We start from the raw sequence: 12997 nt of genomic DNA on the forward strand, positions 1-12997 counted from the left end.
AAACCATGTGATTAAGGTGTAGTTCTTTGGGGCAGTTACCTACTATAAGGGATTCTTATGGATTCTGTATTGCACTTCAGACACAGAAAGGTGGCTGATGCCCCAAGCCTGTCAGTATTTCAGAGGCATTTGGACAATGCCCTTAACTACGTTTAACTGTCAGTCAGCCCTGGAGCTGCCAGCCAGTTGGACTAAATGATCTTTGTACATCCCTTCCAACTGAAATATCCTATCCTACATCTAACTTTCTTTAATTCTTTTATAATTTTTATTAGACAAGCTATTGCAATGCTGTTATTATAATTATATATGTATTTATATCCCAGCTGAAGTCAGCAGTAAAACTGCTATTGATTCATTATCTGGAATTCTGGGATATCAGCTTTAAGATGTGGTTTGCATCCACAGTTGCATCTATTCACAGGTGTTCTATAGGTATCAAAAATTATAAGTCTACTGCATAACAAAAATTAAGCCTAGTGTTCACACAGAATTTTTTAAGGACACAACCTTGTCTGGTCAGGATCGGTCTATTTAGGTGCTTGAATTGTTACAATGCAGAGGAAATTGCTGGTCAACAGAATCCAAAAACAGTTCCAAGGAGTAACTTGGCTTTTTGTCTTGCGAGAACAAATGAAAATGCTCATGGAGCAGTACCTAGAAACAATCAACTTGTACTGATGGGCAGAAGAGTTTATCTCAGTGGTCAAGCACACCCACAGTTGCAAAACATGTCTAGCCTGGAAAATGAACTCATGTATAAATATCTCTTGGGAACTCACAGAAAACTCTCTGCTACATGATGGGTTTTGTGACCTCTGTAGATCTTGCCCATCCACTCCAGCTTCCTCTTACTCAGTGCACACAGGCACTTGTTACCCAAGAAATGAGAGTGCTCTACTCAATGGTGAGGTGCCTCAAATTAGCCCAATGGCTTAACTTTCTGTTCTGGTTGTTCTAAATCCAAAAATCACCCACAATGAATATGTTTATTTTTGATGGATTCAGTAGTCATTACTACTGCATTCATCAATTGGACGCATTTCAAGGGCACTGAAGTATATTAATTGAAACAAGTTAAATCAGCAGTCATTGCTGGAATTATTCATTTTCACTTTCTTTCTTGAACTAGTTGGCCTTAATGACTTTGATTAAATCACTTGAACAGTATTTCATTGGTATTTCTAATTTATGCCACTATTCTGCTAACATCCATCCATAAATGATCAGGGCTAATATCCATCTGTGGACATTTGAGAAACACTCCTTTATTCTTTATTGTTTGCTCTTCAAAGAGTGAAGGTGCTTCTACAATGGTTTGCTAACTTTGGAAGCTTGCCAGCCTTACTACAATTTTCAGCGCTGTTCATGTGAAGAAGAGATGAGTATAGTGAATAAAGGTATGTCAAACTGGCTACAGGTCTATGCAGGAGGTCCACAGAGATTAAAGAAACTTGTAGGTCAGTTGTAAGTAGTTCAAAGAGTCCTTCATTTCCTCACTTTTGAGATTTTGCTTACAGCTCCCTTATCTTCCAAGCTGAAATACCATTTGGTACAAGCAGAACTTCAAAAGTAGAGCTCCTATTTGGCTCCTAGAAATAACAGCTTTCCTTTCTTCGGCAACTACTGACCTGCTGGCCCTAGTGTCAGGAAGAAATATTAATTATATTCCCACTTTTAATCACATCAAGGGAGAGGTCAAATCTTAAATAGCACCATAAACAGCTTTACACAAATCAAAGCCTCCCTCTTTTAGAACCTGTTAAAAACTTTAAGTAACAAATTCACAAAATCTATTTTGTTTTATTGTGCTGGGAACTTGGGAATTTTGCTATATCACTGCATGTTATTTGAAAATCAAAAGAACACAATTTACATCTAGAGTAGAGTGCTTGTCTACTGGTATATTATGACAGTTAGCTAAGGATTCACCAGCCTGGCCAAAGTCAAAAGCCATCCTTGGAATTTAAGAACCTTTTTGAAGTTGCCATTTGTCTGACCTTTCTTGTCTTCTTAATGTCACGCGAGCCAGTGAACTGGAGAGTAAAGTTCAGCTAAATCCAAAACTGTGCTAAGAGCACTACACCTGCACTTCCTTCAATTTGCTTTTCTTCTTGTTGAGCACGACGAATTCATAGAGCCCTCTGCAGTTTACTGATGCAAAGCACTCCGTTGGATTCTCTTCCAAATTCAAATGACAGTATTCTTCTCTAGATCTTGATAACACTTTTAAGAAATCATGAAATGTCCACCCTTCTGGTTTCTCTGAAATAAAGGTGAAACTAATTCAGGAATACACTTTCAGCTCTCTATGCTAAAGCCATTCAGGGTCTCCTGCCAATCACTGAGAAGATAACTTATTTCAAGACTTCCCACATCACATATATTATAATCACAGCTTATTCCTTGTCAGATATGGTAATTGCAGGCACAGAAGTGCAGATAGTGGCTGGTAGAAACAACCATTCTGTATGTATGAATCTGGTAGGATACAAACCAGCCTGAGTACAGAAACTGTCAGCCTAGTTGTCAGCATTAAGTTATGCCCAGTAAACCTTGTATTGCAAACACTGCTTTTTTCCCACTGGTTATGTCTTCTGAAGTATCCTTTAAAGGATAAAGCCAATATGATTAAGGCTAGAGAAATTAGATACTCAGCTAGTGTTTCACTGGGACATGACAACCAGATACTGGATTAAACTACACAAAACCCTAAAATTTAGTTCTCAATCTACAGTATTTTTGCTGATATTCTTCTGATTCAGACATTTTAGGAGGACTGCAGTTTGTTTGTTGTTTATTTTTTCCTTTTACAGGCAGGTTCGTAGATGTGATACATGGAAAATGTGATCAAACTTACTGACTACACCATAGGAATCTGCTCTTCTGACAAGTGAGCCCAGGCTAAAGTTTACAGTCACCAAAGCTTCAGAAGGCTTTACTCAATGCTCATAGGGCATGTTTTAAAACAATGGTCAACACTTAGTACTTCCTTTGCATGTTTCCTTCCCTGCATAAGTAAGTCATAAATGCTGCCCGATACACAAGTGTGCTAAACTTTTAATCTTGCAACTCTGCTTTTATTCAAGCTTGTTCAGCTCATGGTCCACCAAGACCCTTAGGTCTCTTGGCCAGAGCTGTTCCCCACCCTGTGCTGGAGTTGTTCTTCCTTTCCAGGTACATACAGGGCTTTGCTTTTGTCCTGATTGAGCTTCAAAAGGTTCCCATCTATAAGATCAACGAAAGTTTCACAAAAAACCCTAACTCAGGTAGACCAGTACACATTTTCTTTATTCCTTCCTTCTGGTTAAGCTCTTGCTAATGTTGCATGCTCTTTCATTTTTCATAATTAATTTAAATTATAAATTCTTAATTCGGTTAAATTCTGAAAAAAACCCTTTAAAATGAGACTCGAGGAGCTGTTAGTCCAAAGCTGTATTTCAAACAAAACCATTTCCTTATTTACAAACTTGTTCACAGCTATGGTGACCTTATGCTAAAATTCCTATTTAAAGGGGGAAGAATAAGTACGAGCCAATTACCTGAACACAAAAAAAAGCAATACCAAAAATACTGTGGCTCTTACTGGAGATATTTAAATTATTTCATTATAAGAAAAACAAACATTCAGAAACTTTCCCCTTTACTTCTCAGTTTTGTTGCAGCAATTTAAATAAGTTAAAACAGTAGACAAATGATCACCAAAAGGTTGCATCATAAAATTATGTTTTCACATGTTTGGGGCTTTCATAAAACCATTTGAAGTTTCACTGTTTTATTTCTGCTTCATGTTGCTTTTATCTGTCCATACTTGGGTATTTGGACTTGAAACTGAATTCTTCTATGGTGTTGGAGAAGACAGGGCATGGGGAGATTCAGTCAAGAGCATTGGTCAGACATTTTTTTCCAGTTAAAGAAGTTCTTTTAGACAGGACCCACAATACAGTGAAATATTAATGTGAGCACAAGACTGTTCTGATTTTTAAGTGAAAGACCCACATGCCATCCTCTCCTACTCTCAAATTAGCTTAACTCCCATCCCTCAAAAAAGAACCCAAATCAAAAAACCACACTTATCCATAAAAATGTAACCATTTTAATGAGAGTTAGTAAAATGTTCCATCTCCAACATAATCTGCTGATATATCCCCAATACATCACATGGGTTTGCAAATCCTCAGAATGAACAAAAATAGAAGCCCATGTCTCAGCCTAGGTGGGAATTGTAACCTATAGTATACTGGACAGAAGTAAAGAGGATTCCTCCCATTGGAAAGGCGGTATCTGTCACCTGCAGAAGGTGTACACTCTACCTGTTTTCAGGAGAGAATTCAAGGTTCAGAATAACAGAAGTCCATACTGGGTTTACGTTTCCCAGTAATTGCAGTTCTGGGCCATTATCAGACATCTCAAGTACAGGTCACAGAGCAGAGAGACCTTGTTTCTCTGTGTGCTCCTTGCTGACTCCAGCCAACAAGGAGAAGCTGTCCAAAGGCAGAATTGCACAGAAGTTGGTGGATTTAGTGGTATTGTCGTTGACCCAAAAACCAAGTTGTAGACAATTCAGATTGGATGCTCAGAATCAGCAAACTCCAATGACAACAATTTCTCTATATTCTCTTTACAGAAAGATAAGAGTACCAACCTCTCGCATGTGAAAAGACATTAATTCTTATTTGAAAGACACGTGAAACAACAGTGATGAACACCACTGGAGAGACCCAATGGAATTAATAATTCTCTCTCCGTAACAAGACTTGGCTAGCAATGAGTGAGACATAAGAGCATCTTACAGGAAAAGTTTTCATTAGCTACCTCATATGCATTCAGGACTGGGGGTGCTCACAGACTGGGAAAAAAATGGCCATGCCTGTGTAATTAAACACTCTCATCAGGATGGACATACACACAGGAGCCAAGTTAGAACTGCACACGCAACCTTAAGTATGACTTTTCCTGACTTTGAAATTAAAAATGCAGACCTATATTAAGAGAATATCATTAAGATTGCAACGTCATTTGGCAGTGGTATTATGAAAAACAGGCACTATCATACAAAGTGAACTTAACCTTAGCAGAAAAGAGAATCATAAGACAACACATTTGGGTCATTGTATTTTTTGTAATCATAAATCTAGATGAAGCAACAGAAAATACCAAAATTTAATTAAAATTGTTAATTATAACAAAGAAAACATTTTGCAAAAACCAGCAACATCTATATATCTGCTTTTTCAGTTAGTTGTTGCTTTTCGAACTATGTTTTCATTGTTTATCTATTCCACTTAGATGTAGTATGTCTGGTCTCCTAGCTAATCCACTCTTGTTTCCTGCATTATGAACCTATGCTTTTGGTGAAAGGCAGAGTCAACGCATCGATTTTTTTGAAACCTTAGTGAAATAAAAACATACTGTTTGATGCATCAGATTCATTTCCCAAACCTGACTTAGATTATTCACTGAATATAACTGTTCATTCTGTACAATATAGTTTTAGTATTGATTGAAAATCCTATACACATGTTAGGGAAAACATAAATCCCCTCCATGCCATTCTTGCCCTGGAACAGCTAAGAATGGAGGGATGTTTTTGAAACACCCCTAACCACCCCCAATTCAGCCATCAAAGGCACCTGTGAAGGGTCATAACTACACTCCCTCATACTTAACGATATCTGAAACAATGGAAAAAAACAAATCTTCCCATCTAGTTTTGGAAGAATCTGAAGGAGGATGTGAACCTGAACTGATGGCTTCAGGAACATACAGCCATGGCAAGATGGTCTGAGCAGAAGCTGTCACCATGAAAACAGTCTGCAAATAGAAAGCCTAAGACATTCCTCACATTGCAGCAATTGAAGCATAGAAGAAAACATGGAGATTAACAAGGGAGTATCTGAAAAAAGCAGAAAGCACACAAGCAAAGGAGGGTCAGAAAATCAGACTCAGATAGGAAACATCTATGTATTCTCTGCAAAGAGGACTAAAATGATAACTGTACATGAGATAAGCCTTCTGGGAACAGGCCGAGGCAATAGGCATAATTATGCCGAGGCATAATTTCAGACTATGTAAGAAAACATCTGAATTTACAATTCATAACTATTTCCTTGTTTCAGTGTGAATTATATATGCACATGAATTTTATGAAGGATTGGGAAAACTTATGCACTTCTAGATGGACAAGAGCTTATCTAGGAACATGTATAAAAATTAAGGGCATTTTTCTTATCTGGTGCAGTTGTCTGCTACTGCTAGGCCTATAAACAGCTCTAGAGATTCATTTAAATTAGGTGAAAAGTTGGATTTTTAAAATATAATATTATTATATATTGTAATATCATTGTAGCAAGAATCCATTCTGAGGAATTATCTGAAGCATACTAAAATCATAAAAAATGTCTCCAAAGGATTCACTGAACAACAGGCATTTTCCTCAGTTTCTGCTGCTAGCATGTCCAGAGAAAAAGTGCAGAACGTGCTCAGTATAGTCCTCAGATAAGAATCCAGTCAAACTATAATTTTTCCCAAGATAATGTGATTCTGTGCAAAACATGCCCCCCTCTCTGGCTGCTCCTGTATCCTCTGAGGAATAGGATGAAAATACATCTCAAGTTGAATGGTTGAATTTGTGTACTTTTATAATAATTTTTTCAGATTAATTAAGCTTTTTATTTTGTTATATTTCCCTTCCTCTGTGAATTAATTAGGAGCAAATTAAAATTTTTATGTTTTCCTATAAATCACAAATCAAACATATCATCTGATTTTGAGCAAGTTCAAAAATTCACTTACTGGGGTTTTTTTCTCTGTTATCTGAATGGTTAAACATAGTAGGATAATTTTACATTTGAAAGAGATAACCCCCCCCAACTATCTCCACAAATACTAACTTACATGTCTTTAAATGTACAAAAATTTAAATGTATGAAAAATTCTGCCAGCAAAGCTTTTCACAAAAGAATGTCCAAAGTAGATGGAGGCACACAAACAAGGAATGCAAGTAAATATCTGAAGGCATTTTCATGCTGTTCGCCCACATTTCCTTATTTACAAGGGAAGGAGCCATTGTGTCAGCCACTTATGGCAACCAAGCATAATTTGTCACAGATGTCCTGGTAAGTTTTGATACAATGTGAAATCAGTCAAGCTTCAATCAGGTCTTGGTCACTAGTCTGGTCTTGGGGACACTACTCTAAGGCAGCCTTTAGAGACCTGCAGTTTTTATTGGCTTCATATCTCACCAACTAAGTATTTCATCCAGTCTTTTGCACCACCTAGCTATCCTTGCTCATTATCTAACTAGGTGTGTTAACCAGCATTTCTTATATGAATTAAAAACATGTTATTCTGACACTGCGCTTACGGTCTCCTAGCAACAGAACTTCTTCTTAATAAGGCACTTGTTATTTTCAGGGGTCTATCATGAATACTTTAAATAGCCTTAGTTTTCTGTATAGATTCCCTAACTTGATCAATTCTTTTCTTCATAAGTTTGATAATCTATGAAAATGTTTTATAATTACCATAATAGCACAATAACTTGATCTCTAAAATACAAATATCTCTGTACTAATGTTTCATTTCAACACTGCACTTAAATTAAGTGGAAGTTATTTCTCACATTACCAGGGATTTCTGTTTAGCCACTTTATCCTCATGAGTACAGGTTCTCATAAGCATCTCAGTAAATTATTACAGTAGATCACAAATAAGCATATCATAAAAAGAGAGAAGAGATTCATGTTGTACTAGTTCTTTTCAAATAAAAACAGTGTTCTTTCTGGCTTTGATCAAGACATAAAAAGTGGATGTTTAAAGGTAAGTGACAGTAGAAAAGAAAGGAAAGCAAAAATCTGAGAAAATAATGGGAAAAGCCCAATTGAAATTACTTAGCATTTTATTTTAAATTCATCAGATATCTAGATTGCAAGTCTAAGGTAGCAGAACATGATATAATTTGTATCTGATGGACTATTTAATTCTTGTAAACTTCTTTTGTTCTTATCAATCTTATAAAATTATACCTTCTCAGGGTAATTCTGGAATTCATGCAGAAATAAGTGCAATGCAATTTTACTTGTAAAGACAAATCATTCATTTGTGAGAAATGATTTTGAAAAAATATAATGAAGGTATTTATTACGTCAATAATTTTAAAAATTGGTCAAGGTGTTCTAATGTTCATATTTTGGTGACAGCGCAGACATCAGTGCAATTGTCACCTGCCAAAGACTGAATACACATCTTAAAGTTATGTATTTCACTAATGTACCAAGTTGCAACATCAATTTGCAAGCTGTCTGACTGACAGTTTATCTTCTCAGATGGACCTAAGGTACATCAATATGCAGAATGAGTCATCTGAAGAGAATAAAAAGCAGCTGGAAGACAGAACTGAGCTACTGTCCAGCTCCAAATACACTGACCTACCACAAGGTCACGAAAGCCTGCTTGGGGAGAGGAGGCTACAGAGCAGCTAAACAGGCAGGACATTCACAGGCAGGACAGTTTTCTTCCTTCCAGTACTGAAAAAGGTGATAAAAAGGGGCTCCTCTAGCAGCAGCTTCCTTTGGTAGCCTCTAATACCTTACTAACCCATGTTCCACTGATCCTGGAAGACCTTAGGATGTTGGAGGGGGATATCTGGAAAGGTGTGTGATAAATGTCCCTTTTTTCTCAAGAACAAGGAATTTGCTAAATCTGTAAGGCTAGCTGTTGGTGACCTAAAATGTCACCAGGGGACTGAGAGGGAGCATTTGGGCAGAGAAGTAGTGAAAAGTCTACTGTAATAGAGGCAGTTTCATGCTTCAGCAGTTGGCCCCATCATTGTCAAACCTCACCCTCCAAAGTCATAAACTTGACTGGGTAGCCAGAAAGGTTTTTCATTCAACAGAATAATTACGGCACAAACACTGTGCTATGTAAGCTAGTCTCACAACACGAATCCACTCCACTGAACTTTTCAAAGAACATATGAACTGAAAATGAACAGTATTTGCCTAGCAACAATTAATACCTTCAACAAATTGAAGATATTCATATTTAGAGGAAAAAATCCCAATGTACTGGAAATATAACTGAAACCCAGTGGAATGGATTGTAATATTAAGACAACGGAATTCAAGTTTACCAGAGACATGGTACATCACTGCAGCTACGTGTGCCTTTCAGCAGATAATGTGGAATTTAAGAACTACAGCACATAAACCCAAACATGGGATACTGCAGGTCATCCACTCCTTTCGAGTAGCAGCTATCACCAGAACAACCAGTAAAATCTTTCTTTAATGGCTGCCCATATTGTGCAAGATTGGATAAAAATATTCTTATATTGAATGTCATTCTGGTAAACAGTTTACACTCAGATTTTTAAAAAAGCACATAATTTTTTAGTGAGCATATGCAGCAGCCACAGAAGTAATGCAATACTGAGTTCCACTGACAAAGGAGTTAAAAACTGACTTTAAAAGTTAGTGGCTGGTTTGAAAAACTGTTATTATGTTGTGTTTATTTCCTTCAAGCAGCATGTGGTACAGAAAATACTAAAGAATACAGCAAGAACTTGTAAAAGGTAATGTTTCAGTCATGACTATGATCATGATATTTAAATAACAATTATTATTATTATTATTAAAATTGCTTTGAAAGGACTGATGAAAGCCACAAATATATAAATAATGAGAAAGATAATGACAGTAGAATCTGCTATTTTCTAAAGGATACAGGGCTTTCCAAAATGTTGTTAATTATTGACAAATCTCTTGGAAAAATAAGGTGATTTGTACATGATTACAAAAATGTAAAAATTGGTTTCATTGTTAGAAGTCTGTAAAAAGTAAAAAAAAAAAAAAGTGGGAAGGTGGTGCTGATACGGCTACTAAGATACTTAAATAGATAATTCAAAAATAGACAGTATCAACAAAAAAAAAATAGATGTTAAAAAATAAAACTTACAGTCAACAAGTTCCATGGTAACTAAGTCTTCGCAATTGAATCACTAACCTTTTCTGACAGGATATGAGTTTAGATATTAATAACATTTCTATTGATAAAATGCTTAAGATTAAAAAAAATAAAGTTACTTAGTACTACATGACATCTTGATTTTCAAATCTTACTGTTTTAAGAATGACAGTATACAGAAGTAGCAATATCCAACGTGAACTGAGGGTATCAAAAACTCCTTTACCGGCACATCTGAAAATAAAGTGACTGGGAAAACATTGATTAATTGGACAACTAAAGGGTGAGGCTCCTCAAAGATCTTTTTGGGTCTAATTCTCATCAATATTTTTAATCAATGATTTGAGGATATTTTTGATGAATGAGAATAGAAAATCTTTGGCAGTTAAATACAATAGTTGACAGAGATTCATGGAGTGGTAAGTAGTGAGGGAGCTGCTTACTGCTACAAACAATCTGAATCACTTGCTTAAATGAACACAATTCATGAAAATGCTTTAAATAGATCCCAACACACACACAAAATTGCTCTGTGAAGAAACAACACAGGTTACAGTTAATGGGTGGGATTTTCTCAGTTCACTCCTTTTACTGAGGAGAAGAGAAAAAGGATCTGGTTTTACAGGGTGGGTTTTTTTCCTCATTTTAAAAACCAAGCTGCTTGCAAGGAGATTACATTTAGACAGACAAGAACAAAACCACCCTCAGTGACTTAAATCTGAAGGGAGAGGAAGAATAACTTAGTAGTCCCTGTTCCACAGTGCAGTTTCCTGAGCTTCCCATTTTCCTTGAGTCTGGTGATGTTCTGGTGTCTTAGGGTGACTTTATGATGTGTATCCCCTATCACCGCTCTATGCCCAGACATGATTCCTGTGCCTTTCTGTGTCTTTAAAACTGGGTGAGAGAGAAGGAAAAAAGCCAGATGAACTTTTCAAAGCAGTTTATGCTCCAAGGTCACACTACTCCTCTGCGTGCTTCTGCGGTGGCAGGAGCAGAGGAAGCACCCTTTGCTGCTTTTCACTCAGCTTTCGGCTCTGTTTCTCCAGAGAGAGACGGAGACTTAAACTTTTTTTTTGCTGGGACTTTGGCCTCCTCTTCTGGAACTGTTCAGAACACCTAGAACTCACTGGGAGAGCTTTCCACCGAGGCCCGGAGGGGCCTACACTGAACCCAGGTCCAGAGAAGAGAAAGAGAGAGAGACCACACCCACAGAAATGACCGAAATCTTCCCAGGTTTCTTTCCACAGCAAGAGGTTTTATTCTTTAGCATTATTCTTTTCCAATTGTGCATTGTGTCTGTTAAATAAATAGTTTTCCCCTTTCACTTTCCTCCAAGGAAAACTCTTTCTTTTACCCCAGACCCAGTGGGGGAGGGACGGCTGTAACCTGCCCTCTATCAGAGGACATTCATTTTGGGACATCTGGATACCTTTTTCTTGGAGGGGGAAGAGAAGGTAAATGGGGATTTTTCTCCTAAAACTTTGGCTACCTATTCCTGTGTTTTTGTCAGCCACAGAGGAGCCAGGAGATGTTCAGCTGAGAACACAGCTCTGCACAGACATCCCGTTCAATGACTCGTGCTCCAACCAGCCAGTGCTCAGCCTGAGACACAAGTTCAGAGCAGTTCAAGGTGAGTGCTCAAGAGCCCACCACCACTGAAAGCACGTCACAGCAAAGGCAGGACGATCAATGTGTGGAGGCCCAACACAAAAGCTCAGTCATAGAATCATAGAACTGTCCTGGTTTGGAAGGGACATTAAAATCGTACAGTTCCAACGCCCCTGCCATTGGCAGGGATGCTCAGTGTCAAAGGCAACCCCCCACCCCGCAGTGCACTAGGCCCAGACACCCAAAGTACCAAGTGACTGGGAAAGAATATACTTAAAATTTCACTTTATTGTATTGTCTAGTTAATTGCAAAGACATAAAAGAGTCATCTTGTGCATGCTGTCATCAGTACTGCTCTTACAAATGCATATGCAAAACAGAGAAGTTTGTGCCGAGAGACTTGAAAAAGTGGTTTTCTACATATTTTAATGAGAAATTCACATTCTAAGTCAGTTTACAAGGTCCCTAAATTTGGCAAACATAAAAGTAGTAGTATTAACTGAAATAATATTTGGCAACTTCTGTAAGCTGTCAACAGTTTGAAATCTTCAAAAGAGTAAGAAATAGACAGAAACCATACAACATAACCAAGTTCACAAATAAAATTACTGGAAGACTGTTGCTGCCTGCTCTGAGGTCGCCCTTCCCCCTCCTTGGTCAAACAAGCCAGGACTTGTCCCTGCCATGTGCTCTGAACTCCTTTGTTCCAGGCGTGGGCAAAACCAAATGTAACTCAGACTCTTTAGCAGTGTCTGATTGGCCGCTCACCCCGGGTCTGCCCCCAGTCCTCCCCTTTCTCCTTCTCCGAATAAAAGAAAGGGCCCGAGAGGGGGCCCACCCTCTTTGGCTTTGCAAATCTTTCTGCAAACATCTGTGTGTCTCTGTGTCTTATTGAAAGCAGGACTATAGTTTAAGCTGAGAGCTATATTTCTCCCTCTTTGCTTCTGCTGATGGTATTAGATTTGCAGCTACTATTCGCCGCTTTTAGAGCCACTGAAATGCTGGATTGCCTGTGCTACCTCTCTAGGCTGCCCAAGGCTTTCTAAGGCATTGAACTACGAGCCTAGGCGGTAAAAAGCCATGAGTATTCCACAGAAGACATGTGTACAATATGGGTGGATAGGGCTTAAACATCTAAGCAAGTGCCTGACCACGCTCATTTATTTACTTTGCACAGCACAGCAACACCCAGGTGAACTAACCCTGGTCCAAAAGTGTCAGTGCAGCACTTCTCTTCAGCTAATAAACCTACTCTGGCAGAGCTCAGTAGCTCAGGTGCAGAGCCCACTTCCACGCCTATTTCACTTCCATCCTTGGGACTATCTCAGACGTTACCTGGGGTGTCTCTGCACTGCAGGAGATTTAATGACTTGATCAAGAGGTGTTGTGACTTTCACTATTAAGCACCGGCTGTGAAGGAGAA

Source organism: Corvus cornix, chromosome 3 (assembly GCF_000738735.6).
Source record: "Corvus cornix cornix isolate S_Up_H32 chromosome 3, ASM73873v5, whole genome shotgun sequence".
Lineage (NCBI taxonomy): Eukaryota > Metazoa > Chordata > Aves > Passeriformes > Corvidae > Corvus > Corvus cornix.